Consider the following 15,570-nt stretch of genomic DNA (forward strand, 5'->3'; position numbering starts at 1 on the left):
CGGGCGCGGTGGCTCAAGCCTGTAATCCCAGCACTTTGGGAGGCCGAGACGGGTGGATCACGAGGTCAGGAGATCGAGACCATCCTGACGAAGGTGAAACCCTGTCTCTACTAAAAATACAAAAATTAGCCGGGCGCGGTGGCGGGTGCCTATAGTCCCAGCTACACGGGAGGCTGAGGCAGGAGAATGGCGTGAACCCAGGAGGCGGAGCTTGCAGTGAGTGGAAATCGCGCCACCGCACTCCAGCCTGGGCGACTGGAGCAAGACTCCGTCTCAAAAAAAAAAAAAAAAAAAAATTCCAACTTTTAGATTCAGGGGGTACACTGCATATTTGTTACCTGGCTATGAGGTTTCGGATTCGAATGGTCACCCAGATACTGAGCATAGCCCCTCTCTGCCTCCCTCCCCACTCTAGTAGTCCCCAGCGTCTATTAATGTCACCTTTGTGTCCATGTGTGCCCAATACTTAGCTCCCACTTGCAATTGAGAACATGTATTTGGTTTTTGGCATGCGCATCCGTGTGAAGAGACCACCAAACAGGCTTTGTGTGACCAACATGGCTGTTTATTTCACCTGGGTGCAGGCAGGCTGAGTCCGAAAAGAGAGTCAGCGAAGGGAGATAAGGGTGAGGCCGTTTTATAGGATTTGGGTAGGTAAGGGAAAATTACAGTCAAAGGGGGGTTGTTCTCTGGCTGGCAGGCATGGGGGTCACAAGGTGCTCAGTGGGGGAGCTTCTTGAGCGAGGGTGAGCCAGGAAAAGGAATTTCACAAGATAATGTCATCACTTAAGGCAAGGACCGGCCATTTTCACTTCTTTTGTGGCGGAATGTCATCAGTTAAGGTGGGGCAGGGCATTTGCACTTCTTTTGTGATTCTTCAGTTACTTCAGGCCATCTGGGCTTATACGTGCAAGTCACAGGGGATACGATGGCTTGGCTTGGGCTCAGAGGCCTGACAGTTTTCTGTTTCTGCATTCTTTTAGGATTATGGCCTCCAGGTATCCATGTTGCATCCAAGTTGCTGCAGGCATCCATGTTGCATCCATGTTGCTGCAAACGGCAGGACAGAACACAACTTTATACAGCCACCACAACCGTTTTTACACACTGCCAAGTAGCAAACATGAAGACATTCATTACTGTGACTCAAAGTTGTAGTCTCTGGAGCATATAAAAATAAGCAAAACGATGTAGACATAAAATTATGCAAGAACATATCTAGGCATCCAAGAAGTATCCATTAATTAGCTCAATTTAATACTAAGTTTTAAGTTATCTACAGATCATAGAAATTATTAATAGTTTAAGGCACACAGAAACAATTACTGTTAAATGGAGAATGATTCAGTTTTGTTGAACATATTTACATTTTTCAGGATCTTAAACATGTAATGTTAATATTAGCTTATCAATAGGAAACTTTTATACACTTAGGAAGTTCAGATTAATTATTCTTTCTGTAAGGAAACAAACTCAAGTAAAATGTACACATGTATAATGCTAAACACTGAGAAAAGACGTAGCTGGGATTTTTTTTTTTTTTTTTTTGAGACGGAGTCTTGCTCTGTCGCCCGGGCTGGAGTGCAGTGGCCGGATCTCAGCTCACTGCAAGCTCCGCCTCCCGGGTTCACACCATTCTCCTGCCTCAGCCTCCCAAGTAGCTGGGACTACAGGCGCCCGCCACCTCGCCCGGCTAGTTTTTTGTATTTTTAGTAGAAACGGGGTTTCACCGTGTTAGCCAGGATGGTCTCGATCTCCTGACCTCGTGATCCGCCCGTCTCGGCCTCCCAAAGTGCTGGGATTACAGGCTTGAGCCACCGCGCCCGTAGCTGGGATTTTTTTAACCAAAAATTAAAATAATATTATTTGCTAAAGATTTGCCTTGATTATTTGAACCTGGATTCTTTCTGTACTAGCAATTTCTGTAAGGATTGTTATAGGACCATCAGGTTCGATTGTCCATTGTGCGGTAACAGAAAGAATAGGAGTTGCAGCAGATAAAGAGTTCCGTAATCAAGTGGCAGCCAAATGAGGAGACAAGAGGAATCCTCATATCTACCTCCCCAAGAGATTAGAGATGGCATTTTTAAGAATTCTGGAGGGTCAATGGGCTAAAGTGTGGGGATTTCTGATTGTTCAGGAAGTGAGAGGTGAAGTCATGGGACAGGGAGATGAAGAAACTTCATTCCAGTATTGTTCGTTGGTGGAGGCCTTTATTTATTTAAAAAAATTGTTTTTGTAATGCCGGGTCTCACTTTGTTGCCCAGGCTAGTCTCAAACTTCTGGCTTCAGGCGATCCTCCCGCCTTGGCCTCCCAAAGTGCTGAGATTACAGGTGTGAGCCACTGTGCCCTTCCTGGTGGGGATCCCTAAACAGTTTGGCATCAGCTGTTCTGTGGGAATTCAGGATCTGAAAAACACCTTAAGCAATTCCTGGGTACAAAGATCTAGTGTCAGAGATTCTGTAGATAGGAGCAATCAAGGAGCAGGTGATCAGTGTGCTGCAAGGCTTTTGGTTAGTTAGCAGCTGCAGGGAAGTGAATTGAAGTGCACCAATGCACCCTGGTCAGTGCCTAACTAACCTGCCTAAAGCCTGACTTGTAATCTTGTTAACCCTGTGAGGATGGTTATTTTGCATGCATAAAGTATTAGAAGTTTAATTTACTTATTTTCTGGAATTTTAGGAATAGTTGATTTACATGTGTTTATTTCCATAAGCGAATTATAACAGAGCTCCTTTAAGACGAAATAATCTAACTTACTAAAACTTTACAAAGGTAGCAAGATATTTTTTACTCCCATAAGAGGGGAAGGCCCTTGTTGATTACAGCCGTGAAAACACATAGACACATAGCATATAGCTTTGGTTCTACAACTTTGGCCACAGGTCAAAATAAATTCAGAAACATAAAAATTCAGTGGGCTAGATAACAAAAAGCTGTTCTCCTTCCCAGTGGGCATGGAAGTCTTAACTGATTTGAACTCATAAATAGACAAAAAGGCAAACAAACGAAGAGACTAACAAACCAGATTTTTCGTCATCTCTTATCCAAAAGAGAATAGATCTCTAAAAACTATTAATTCACTTGAAGAGATCACCAGATGTTCAGAATGTAAAACCTAGTTTCTATTTTTTTTTTTTTCCCGAATGAGGCAATATATTAACCCAGCATGAATTGTTCTAATGCTTCTTGTTGGCAGCTGCCACCTGTCCGGCAATTCTGTCCAGATCTCTCTGTCCCTGAGGTGTCAGTTTGCGGTCCCCATCTTGGTCCTTTTCCACCATTTTCAGCCCCTCCAGGGCTTGGAGGACCTGGGGGAGGACGCTGTTGAAGCCTCGGCTGAAGTGGCTGGGCATGATGCGGTTTCTCTGACGTCCCGCATAGATCTTGGTCATGGAGCCAACCCCAGCACCACCACGGAGGTACAGGTGCCACGCTGTGGAACCAGCTCCTGTGTAGAACCAGTTCTCAACGTAGGGAGCAAGCTCTTTGTGCTTGGCCAACTTGACAGTGTCCACACATTCAGGGACTTTCAGCTTCCCGGACTTTTTGAGAAAGGTTGCCAGAGCTCTGACAAGTCCCGCTGGTTCACGTCTTTTAGAGGAACTCCAGGCATCATGCGGCTTCCGCTCTGCCAGCCAGAGGAAAGGGGGCGACAGGGTTTCCCACAAGTTCCTAACTGTTGTTGCCATTCATGGGGAAAAATCCACCAGCTGTGGGCGAATCGCAAACAAAACCCAAAATCAGTAAGGAGGAGAAAGAAACCTAGGGAGAAAGTCAGTGATGCTGTAGTACTATTGCTACTTGGTGTTCACTCTGGGAGCCAGGAACAAGTGTGCCCCATGGGGTGTTCTTCAGTAATGTAGTTTACCTGGTTCTGTCAGGTGAATCCATTGGGATGTTGGTGAAAGCTTCAAAACTGTTAAAGTGTTTCAAAAGGTAAAATTATGGTCTTCATGCAAATATAAAATGAACATGTTCCAAAGATCTTACTTAACTCATTCATTGACTTTAATTAATCCCTACAACCGGGAGGGATGTTCAAACTGGTTCCAAGACGAATTTGGTTTATAGTGACATATTTTCTATCACACAAAATAATGATTCGTATTGCTGTGGACAGGAATAGTTTACATTGTTGGGCAGGGAACATTTGCATTACTACCTTCTGTAAGTTAATTTCTATCTCTACAGAGTTGTAAACTAGTATACTCAAAGGCAGAGGTACATGGCCCCTACAGCAAATGACCCAGGGTTGTTTTGTTTTTTTGTTTTTGAGACGGAGTCTCGCTCTGTCGCCAGGCTGGAGTGCAGTGGTGCGATCTCAGTTCACTGCAACCTCCACATCCCGGCTTCAAGCAATTCTCCTGCCTCAGCCTCCCGAGTAGCTGGGACTATAGGCGTGCCACCATGCCCAGCTAATTTTTGTAATTTTAGTAGAGACAGGGTTTCATCATGTTGGCCAGGATAGTCTTGATCTCTTGACCTCGTGATCCGCCTGCCTCAGTCTCCCAAAGTGCTGGGATTACAGGCAAGAGCCACCATGCCCGGCCCCCAGAGAGTCTTTTAAAAATGCACAGCATTCCATGGAAAGTTCACCCAGTAACCTCTTTTGACTATTTCAAAATCTTTCATAATTTTTCTGACATATTATCATCATCTATAGCCTGACTCTAAATTCTTTATTTATTGTTATTATTATTATTATTTTTAGATGGAGTCTCACTCTGTCGCCCAGGCTGGAGTGCACTGGTGCGATCTTGGCTCACTGCAACCTTCGCCTCCTGGGTTCAAGCGATTCTCCCACCTCAGTCTCCTGAGTGGCTGGGATTACAGGTGCCCGCCACCACACCCGGCTAATTTTTGTGTTTTTAGTAGGGGTTTCGCCATGTTGGCCAGGCTGGTGTCGAACTCCTGACCTCAAGTGATCCGCCCACCTTGGCCTCCCAAAGTGCTGGCATTACAGGTGTTAGCCACCATGCTCGGCCTAAATTTTGTATTTCTGGGTCAGATTTTTCTACCTAACATTCAGATTCATACATTCAGCAACCTGCTGGGTTCTGCAAAGCGTGTTTAGTGTGTACTGGCTACCAATTAAGTTCACTGCATCTTGGACTGTACTTTTACTCCCTGCCCGAGCCTGGTGAGCCAGAACACTCACATACACAAGTTACATGAAGTGGATTTATTACTCACAGAGAAGCAGCAAGGGACAGCAGAAGCCTAGGATTTATGATGAGCTGGTCTCTCAAGACTTAGGAAAACCGCACAGTGCAGATCGAGCCTTGTCTGTGCATGTCCACTTGTACTCCAGCTGGGAAAAACCGTAAAAGCATTGAAGGACATCTTGTTTTTGGGGAGGCTAGAACAGAGCCTGGGCTGTTCTGGCTATTTCCTCCTTATCTCAGAATATTATATTCCCAGTACGTCGGAATTATTCTTCAGAACTACAAGCAAGAAAGTGGGGAGAACTGGGCCAGTCCAAGAGCGTCTGGAGAAATATCCTGCAGGCATCACTGGGTATTCTTGCACATCTCGATCTTAGTATGTCCTAAACTGAATCCATCATTTCCCTGGCTCCCAGTGAATCTTCTGCCTCTTGTACTTTGTTTCACTTGAAGATGCCATTCTTTTCCCAGTTACTGAGTCTAGAAAGTAGGAAGTTATCCTTGGCTCTTCCTTATTTCTAACCCCTCCACCTCGAAGGTGACACTGAATCACTTGGTCTTATTAATCTGTTACTCTAAATATTTCTCAATTTCATCTACTTGCTTAGTTCAGGGACTCATCCTCTGGATTACTGCAACAGTCTCTCAAATGATTGCTTTGCCCAAATTTGCCAGATCCAAAAATCACATTGGTTGCTGGATAGATTTCTCTAAATCACACATCTGACCCTACTATTCTCTTGCTTAAAACCCTACATAGTTTTTCCATCACTCACAGTAATGAACCACTGTCCTTCCCAGCCCACACGTACTGTTCGTTGTTTCGGTGCCCATTTGCATGCCTTCCTCTCTGCCAAGAACAGCCACTTCACCCCCGCTTTCTTTCCCAGGAGCTCCCATCTGTTCTTCAAGACTTTGAAGAAGGCTTCCATTGACCTCCTTTCTCCTCAAGGTGGCAAAACCAAAAATCAAACAAACAAGTAAACAAAAGCAGTGGCAGAAAGGAAAAGTAACCACAGAAGAAAGGAGAATAGGTTTAGACCGTGAGTTTGAAGACTTAGAGACAAACTTCCCGCAGAGAAGATCCTGACCTGAAAAGAAAAATCCAGGCAGAGGAAGATTATTCAGCAGGAGTGCCTTAGTGGAGGATGAATGATCCCTTTAGAAAGAGTGAAACTGTCGGCCGGGCGTGGTGGCTCAATCCTGTAATCCCAGCACTTTGGGAGGCCGAGGCGGGTGGATCACGAGGTCAGGAGATCGAGACCATCCTGGCTAACATGGTGAAACCTACTAAAAAAAAAAAACAAAAAAAACAAAAAACTAGCCGGGCGTGGTGGCGGGCGCCTGTAGTCCCAGCTACTCGGAGGCTGAGGCAGGAGAATGGCGTGAACCCGGGAGGCGGAGCTTGCAGGGAGCCGAGATCCCGCCACTGCACTCCAGCCTGGGCGACACAGTGAGACTCTGTCTCAAAAAAAAAAAAAAGGAAAGAAAGAGTGAAACTGTCTCAGCAAGTTCTTGAGAATAACTTCTTCAATATTAGCAAGTGAGGTACCAAATATAAAGGTGCATTTTCAGATTTTTAAAAATTCACAAAAATATTGGCTTTCAGCTTTGAAACCAAAGCTATTTCTTCTGTGATAATGATAAGCTCAGAAATTGTTTGTACAAGAGATAAAAAGTAGAAAACAAAACGGATGTATGTAATTATAATCTTCTCAATTATTATTGGCATAAACAACCTAAGATGAGAGTTAATGTCACTGCCTTTTTTCTCCTTCTAGAAGAAAGAGGTAATAAATCTTCAGGAAAGCTAGATTGCTAGATCCTTTTTCAGCCCCCAGTTCCTGATTAGGGAGTATCATTGCTTCTCAAACTAAAAACTACTAAGCAAACAATTAGTTGGTTACAGGAATGTCTCTGCTTGTTTTATGTTGAAATTGTATTCCTTTTTTTTTCTTTTTGAGGCATAGTCTCACTGTGTCACCCATGCTAGAGTGCAGTGGCATGATCATAGCTCACTGCAGCCTCCCATGCTCAAGCGATCATTCTACCTTAGCCTGCCGAGTAGCTGGGACTATGGGTGCACACCACCATGCCTGGCTAATTTTTAAAATTTCTGAAGACATGAGTTTTGCCATGTTGCCCAGGCTAGTCTCAAACTCCTGGGCTCAAGGAGTCCTCCTGCTTTAGCCCTCCAGAGTTCTGGGATTACTATTTTTAATTTGAAAGAGCTATATTAAGGTATAATTGATGTACCTTAAGCTGCACATATTTAAAATGTACAATTTGTTAAGTTTTGACACCCATCACCACAATCGAGATAATTAACATATATATCACCCCCAAAAATTTCCTCATGACCCTTTGTTAATGGTGGAGGGTGTCCAGTTTCTTGGCGTCTTGAACAAACAATTGGACAAAATGCACAAAGAAAGGAAGGAATGAAGGGTTTCATTGAAAATGAAAGTACAGTCTACATTATGGGAGCAGGCCTGAGCATAAGGGCTCAAAGTCCCCATTATAGAATTTTTGGGCCTTTAAATACCCTCTACTTGGGGTACACCCTATGTAAATGAAGAGGATGAAGTAAAGTTAAGTCATTTACTTGGCCTATGCCATGTGGAGAGGATATTTCCTGTCATAACTGAAGTGTGAATTGGCCTTCTGTTCCCTGCCTCCAGACCCTATTGTCCTGCCTCATCTCCCCCTTGAGAGATGTGATCCCCATAAATCTCCACAGGAGGCAGAGGGACTGATGGTCTTTTTTCTGTAACTGCTTCATGCTGGCTTGCGGTGTAGCCCCTACCTATTGGTGATCACGGAACTCGCCCTGCTCTATCTAGTGGAGGCAGGGTAGTTTCTTGACGGCTAGGGGTGGTGTCTTCACCTGGAACTGGATGGAACCTTTGTTGCATGATCATCTGAAGCTTGATGGTTTCTAGACAAGAGGAAATGAATTTGGTTAAAAGATTTAATGGGGACTTTACGGGGTGGATACTTACGCTGTCGGAGATGTTTTGTTATAGAGACTTGCAGAAGAAAAAACAAAACCTAGTCTGTTCTAGAATCTATGTTTCCTTGAAGTCTTAGCACAAGCAACTCCATTTTGGTTTGGTTTGGTTTGTTGGGGCCTAGTGCATGAGCTTAGTCCAAAACAATGGCCTCCCAAAATTTTGTGGAAAAAATTCCCCCTTTTTGGTCAGGTTCTCACTTAGGTGAGAGTGTGACCAAAACTTAGGACCTTAGCACCACTCTCAGTTACCATCATTTTGGGTTTCTGGTCTCAGCACATCATTTATAGGTTTTGGTGTTCTCATGGTTGCACATTTCTTTCAGCTTTTGTCATTCCAGTTGAAGAAAGAACATCTGATGTTCTAGAGATGGCTGCATGCACACATTTAAAACCTTTGAGAGAATACAGCGCACCAGGGAGACTATTATTACAACTGTTGGGAGGATAACACCAAGAGTTCGGCGTATGCTCCTAAACCCAAGGCCCCCATAAACCAAACCTCCTAAAATCAAATGAGCTAAAGAGTTTACTCACTTGACTACGCAATTTCTTCATTAATCCCCTACCACTGAATTTTTTTTTTCTTTTTTCCTTTTTTTTTTTTTTTTGAGATGGAATCTCGCTCTGTCGCCCAGGTTGGAGTGCAATGGGACGGTCTCGGTTCACTGCAACCTCTGCCTCCTGGTTCAAGTGATTCTCCTGCCTCAGCTTCCTGAGTAGCTGGGATTACAGGCACCTGCCACCATGCCCAGCTAGTTTTTGTATTTTTAGTAGAGACGGGGTTTCGCCATGTTGGCCAGGCTGGTGTCAAACTCCTGACCTCAGGTGATCTGCCTGCCTCGGACTCCTAAAGTGCTGGGATTACAAGCGTGAGCCACGGCGCCCAGCCAATGTGGGATACATTTCTAATCATTGCTTCTTTTACTTCAAACCATGGTAAAAGGACCTAACAAATGATGCCTTTCTAGAAGAGTGAAGGCCTCCTGGCAATGTTTTCTTTAACCCATGATGTGGGTTAGAGGAGTGAACCAATGTTTTGTTTTTGACTGATTATGAAGCAATGCATGTACCATTAAAGTTTCTTACCTACATTGGGCCTTCATATTTTATCTATCAAAGCATAAGGTTATCCATTGCAAACTCCTTCACAAATAAAACTATATCCCATAAGTGCACATAACAGACCCCTTTTCCACTTCTATTGTTTGTAGAGGCATAAGAAAAAAAAAATCAAAGATGAGAGTTTTATGATAGTAGAAGTCTTTTTTTTTTTTGAGACGGAGTCTTGCTCTGCCACCCAGGCTGGAGTGCAGTGGCCGGATCTCAGCTCACTGGAAGCTCCGCCTCCTGGGTTTACGCCATTCTCCTGCCTCAGCCTCCCGAGTAGCTGGGACTACAGGCGCCCGCCTCAGTCGCCCGGCTAGTTTTTTGTATTTTTAAGTAGAGACAGGGTTTCACCGTATTAGCCAGGATGGTCTCGATCTGCCTGACCTCGTGATCCGCCCATCTCGGCCTCCCAAAGTGCTGGGATTACAGGCTTGAGCCACCGCACCCGGCCCATAGTAGAAGTCTTAAGCTGTGAACTTGCGAAAAGCTGTTCACATCAAGCATGCCATTTTCTTCTTGGGAGAAATTTCCCAGGGTAGCTTTACCTCAAAAGTTCCAATGCATGCACAGTTCCAAAAGTGTGGAGGGACCCTTCTCAGTTGTGAGACCATGAACCCAAAGCCCAAGGTCCTGAAGTTTTGTTGTAGTGTGGATGACAAGGACAGTCTTCTCCATGTTTCCAGAAAATTCAAATCATACAAAGCTTTCTTTACCTGGTTAAAATACACTGTACATAATGATCTACTGTTGTAACATCAGCCCCTTGCATGGGAAAGCTTTTATACAACCAGAATGACAAATTGGAATTCAAATAACAATTAAATAAAATCCTTTACAAAATGTTTAAATGGCCCACCAGGTTACCAAATGTACATGAAGCTTTAATTGTCTTCCCAGGAATATGGGACTAAACATTGGTTATAAACTATTTTAAACAATTTTAGTATCAGCTGGTTTAATATGAAAATCTGACGAAGTATTTTCTTGGTATTTAATTAAAATTTTTTTTTGTTTTACTTGGGTTAGTAGCTTTACACAAGGGAACTTCATTCAAAGCAATGAAAAACAACAACCAGGGCTGATACTGACTACTAAAAATTGTTTTAAAATCAGAAGGAAAAATAATATGGATTTCAGGTGTTCCCAAGTTATAAATGGGTTTTCTGCATGTTTGAAACCAAAAACAAACTTTCCTATAGAAATATCAGTAAATCTAGCAAAGAAATAACACAACTCAAGCATGTCATAGCCTGTCTTAAATAAGGGGAAAACATGAGAGCACTAGTAAGAGGCAAGTAAAGGGTGCTTTGCTTTACAATTGAGGGAAGCTCGCAGGCTCTGTTCTTGGCTGCCCCACGCAGGCAGGGCCCCTTTTGTCGGGGGGGGGGGGGCCAACAGACCTCTCCCTACCCACCTTCTTCCCTTGAAGCTAGGTGACCAAAATAAACTTGCAGTTTTGCTCCTACCCTTGCCTAGTCGCTGGTTCTTTTGTACCCGCTCTGGTGGTCTTAGAAAAACAAAACAGTTGGTGCCGAAGACCCGGGAGGAGACCCCTCCTCAGGCCTCTAAGGGTTGAGGAACCTCCTCCTGCTCCCACGCAGCAGACGGACCAGGACCTGAGACCCGCTTCCCTCACTCCCACGGCCTCTCCGGGGTAAGTGCCCTTGTCTCCTCTTTACCTCCCTCGGCCAGAAATCCTGCGCAGGTCCGGGGTCCATTTGGAGCCACCACGTGGCTCGGGAGACCCGTTCAGGACGGAGACGTCCGCCTGAAGGTAATCTCCACTTAGGCTTCAAGAGCCTCTCGTCTGTCTCTCCTGGTTCCAAAGGACGCTTTGAAGCCAGGCAGGGATCCATTCCCATGTCCATTGGGTCCATTGTGTTGGTAAAGAGGAAACAAATGGGAAACCCCCAGTCCAAATTTCCAAAGAGCACCCCCTTAGGGTACCTCCTAGCCAATTTAAAAACCTTACAGCTTGAACAAGACCTTAGGAGGAAGCGGTTAATTTTCCTTTCCACTGTGGCGTGATCGACCTCAGCAATTTCTGCCAGCGGCTAGGCAAGTGGTCTGAAATTACGTACATACAAGGCTTTTGGGCCTTACGCTCTCGTCCCGACCTGTGTAGCCGATGCTCTTTGGCCCAAGTTATGCTAGCCAAGGACGCCGGCTCACAGGAACCCGAAAAAGAGGAGTCCTCATTCCTTTCTGTTCAGCCGGAGGATCTAGGGTTTCCCTCACTTCCGCCCTATACTTCTCCTCCCTCCGCTTGGACTCCTCCTTCCTTTTCCTTACCTACTAGTAATCCACTCAGTCCCGTGCTTCCTTCGGGGCCCCCAACTGGCTGTCTTGAGTCTCCTGTCTATGCACACACCCGCTCTAAGTGCCCTGCTGATGCCTCCACTCCTGCCCCACACCCTCCTACAGTGTTAGCACCTTTGCGAGAGGTGGCTGGGGCGGAGGGGGTAGTCAGAGTACATGTCCCTTTTTCATTGGCCGATCTTTCCAAAATTGAAAAGCGTTTAGGGGATTTCTCAGCTAATCCCACCGTCTACATAAAGGAATTTAGATACCTTTGTCAGGCCTATGACTTAACTTGGCATGACCTCCAGGTTATCCTAACCTCCACCCTAAACCCTGAGGAGCAAGAGCGCATCCTAGCGGCCGCCAGGCAGCACGCCAACCAACTACATTTAACTGACGCCACCATCCCACTAGGGGAGCAAGCAGTCCCCTCGGCAGACCCGGACTGGAACTATCAAGCAAAGCAGCCTGGGCGCCGTAGGCGAGACATAATGGTTCAGTGTTTGTTGGCTGGTATGCAAACAGCCTCAAACAAAACTGTAAATTTTAACAAATTAAAAGAAATTATTCAAAATCCAGAAGAAAATCCAGCCGCATTCTTAAATAGGCTGACTGAGGTTCTAACCCAATATACCCGGTTAGATCCAGCCTCCCCTACAGGGGCCACCATTTTGGCGTCTTATTTCATTTCTCAATCAGCTCCTGACATTCGCAGAAAACTTCAAAAGGTAAGGATGGTCCTCAGGCACCAATACAAGACCTGGTTAAATTAGCCTTTAAGGTCTATAACTCCAGAGAGGAGACGGCTGAGGCAGTGCGACAGGCACGCCTCAAACAGAAGGCCCAGCTCCTAGCAGCGGCTTTACGGCCCAGTTGTAACCCCAGACCAGAGAGCACATACTCCGCAGACTCCAAGGCTACGAAAGGAGCCTGCTATAAGTGCGGCAAGGCGGGACACTATGCCAACAGGTGTCCGCAAGGTCCCCGAGTCCCAACGCAGCCTTGCCATAAGTGCAAGGCGTCAGGACATTGGGCCAATGAATGTCCTAAGCCTCGTCCACCAGCAACCCCCTGCCCTGCTTGCCAGCAGGGAGGACACTGGAAGTCTGATTGCCCCACCCTGAGAACAGGTGCTGCGTCTCCACGTGACCCCCTTTCCCAGGATCCTAGGAGCTCCTTCCAGCTCCTACATCTGGACGACGACGACAACTGAAGGTGCCGAGACTCGGGGACCCCCATCACCCTCGCCGAGCCGCGGGTAACTCTCCTGGTAGCGGGTAAGACAATTAATTTTTTAATAGATAGCGGGGCTACCTATTCTGTTTTGCCGTCCTTCTCTGGACCTAGCCTTCCATCCGATATCTCTGTAGTAGGAGTAGACAGAAAGCCATCCACCCCACGAAAAACTCCACTCCTTAATTGCTGCCTGGCCAACAACTACTTTGCGCACTCGTTCCTCATTATACCCTCATGCCCTACCCCCTTACTAGGCCGAGACATCCTGAGCACCTTAAAGGCCTCCATATACATTCCCACCAACTCATCCACTCCCCTTCAACCCCCTCATGACCTGTTGCTCATGCTTTGTGCAAGTGCACAGCCTCCTCCTATGTCGCCCCCACCCCCCATCTTCCCTATTTCTGTACACCCTCAAGTGTGGAACACTTCCACCCCGGTCATAGCTGCTCACCACCCACCAGTTCTCGTCAAGCTCAAAGATCCCACTCGTTTCCCAAACCGCCCCCAATTCTCTCTCTCTCCGACACATCTACAAGGTTTAAAGCCAATTATCACGCGACTACTTAGCCAACATATTCTTGTCCGCACACATTCCCCCTGTAACACTCCAATACTTCCAGTTAAAAAGGCAGATGGAACGTATAGGTTAGTACAGGATCTTCGGCTAGTCAATGAAGCCACCCGTCCCACGCACCCTGTAGTTCCCAACCCTTACACCCTTCTGTCCCATATCCCCACCAATTCTACTTATTTTACTGTGCTAGACCTTAAGGATGCTTTCTTTACCATACCCCTACACACAGACTGCCAGTTCCTTTTTGCTTTCACATGGGAGGACCCAGACACATCTCCAGTGGCAAGGGACACTCCGTGACTACACTGAAAATGAAGTCTCATTTTATACTTATATTGCTGTTTCACTCATACACTCAGACCTTTGCTAGTCCGCCTACTGTATGGCAATTTTTTTCTCATCACTGAAACTTGGCCATAAGACAGCCGAACACACTCAGTAGTACATAGTTCTGCCAGTTGTCTTCCTTAAGGCTATTTCTCCTGCTACTGCCCAATCCTTCCTTTCCGTTATTCAGCTCCAAATTCATCCTGAGGTAATCATACTCAGGCACCCAATGGAGGCCAAAACGGCCCCCATTGAAGGCTGTTTCTCGTGCAACTGCCCAATCCTTCCTTTCCGTTATTCAACTCCAAATTCATCCTGAGGTAATCATACTCAGGCACCCAATGGAGGCCAAAACGGCCCCCATTGAAGGCTATTTCTCGTGCAACTGATCTCTCTCTCTAAAACTCTTAACCATACAGCCACTAACTGATCCCTCTATGTCCCCGTGTCCTTGGTCCCCAGTCTAACTCTATACAGCCAGGCAGAAGTAGCAGAGCTTTTCCAGCAACTTTCCATGCCACTACGCCACTCCCGTCAAAACGGGCTGTTTTTCCTCCCTCTAGTTATTGGAATCAGCTGAAAGCCTGGCCTCCCTGCAGCGCCGAACTACCTCAATAGCCTAAGTAGCTGCCCAAAACAGGCAAGCCCTAGGCTTGTTTACAGCTGAAAAAGGAGGCACTTGTCTCTTCCTTAGAGAAGAGTGCTGCTATTATGTTAGCAAGTCAGGCCTAGCAGACGCTAACATTCAAACCCTCAAATGCTTCCATACCTCGTTCCTATACTAATACTGTGCTTTATTTTATTCTTCATCCGTACGTCCAAATGCCAACCATGGGCCCCGACCTTAACAGCGCCCCTTAACAGCAGGAAGTAGCCAGACAGACCACGGCGCCCCTTTATCACTATTATCAATAAAAGGTTGGACTGTTTGGATGAACGGAGGCAAGATGGCGCACTTCCGGGTTCTTCATCCCCCAACTTTTCCCGCGCGCGCGAAAATCCAGCCGGCGACCCGGGAAGGTGCAGACCAACTAGGCATGCGCCAGGTGATGTCAATCTGAAGAGACCAAGATTTACCTGGTCGCACCTGTGGAACGCCCCCTGACACGCCCGTGCCCCGCCTGTTGCCCTCCCACTCCTAGAAAAGCCGCTCCGGAGGCACGCCACGCGCGGCCTTCTTCAGTCCTCCACTCCTGTCGGGATGTCAGGACTGTGGGAACTCCGTCCGAGAGCTGTACGGGTGACTCTGGGGGCCCCTTTTGTCGGGGGGGGGGGGCCAACAGACCTCTCCCTACCCACCTTCTTCCCTTGAAGCTAGGTGACCAAAATAAACTTACAGTTTTGCTCCTACCCTTGCCTAGTCGCTGGTTCTTTTGTACCCGCTCTGGTGGTCTTAGAAAAACAAAACATAAACATTGGTTATAAACTATTTTAAACAATTTTAGTATCAGCTGGTTTAATATGAAAATCTGACGAAGTATTTTCTTGGTATTTAATTAAATTTTTTTTTTGTTTTACTTGGGTTAGTAGCTTTACACAAGGGAACTTCATTCAAAGCAATGAAAAACAACAACCAGGGCTGATACTGACTACTAAAAATTGTTTTAAAATCAGAAGGAAAAATAATATGGATTTCAGGTGTTCCCAAGTTATAAATGGGTTTTCTGCATGTTTGAAACCAAAAACAAACTTTCCTATAGAAATATCAGTAAATCTAGCAAAGAAATAACACAACTCAAGCATGTCATAGCCTGTCTTAAATAAGGGGAAAACATGAGAGCTCTAGTAAGAGGCAAGTAAACGGTGCTTTGCTTTACAATTGAGGGAAGCTCGCAGGCTC

The 15,570-nt window shown here is 45.9% G+C and overlaps 1 pseudogene; it reads right to left on the reverse strand.

Annotated features, from left to right (window-relative positions):
• Positions 1 to 3,174: 3,174 nt before the first annotated feature.
• On the reverse strand, positions 3,175 to 3,900 carry LOC104667434 (annotated as a pseudogene).
• Between the last annotated feature and the right edge of the window lie 11,670 nt (positions 3,901 to 15,570).

Source organism: Rhinopithecus roxellana, chromosome 13 (assembly GCF_007565055.1).
Source record: "Rhinopithecus roxellana isolate Shanxi Qingling chromosome 13, ASM756505v1, whole genome shotgun sequence".
Classification (NCBI taxonomy): Eukaryota; Metazoa; Chordata; class Mammalia; order Primates; family Cercopithecidae; genus Rhinopithecus; species Rhinopithecus roxellana.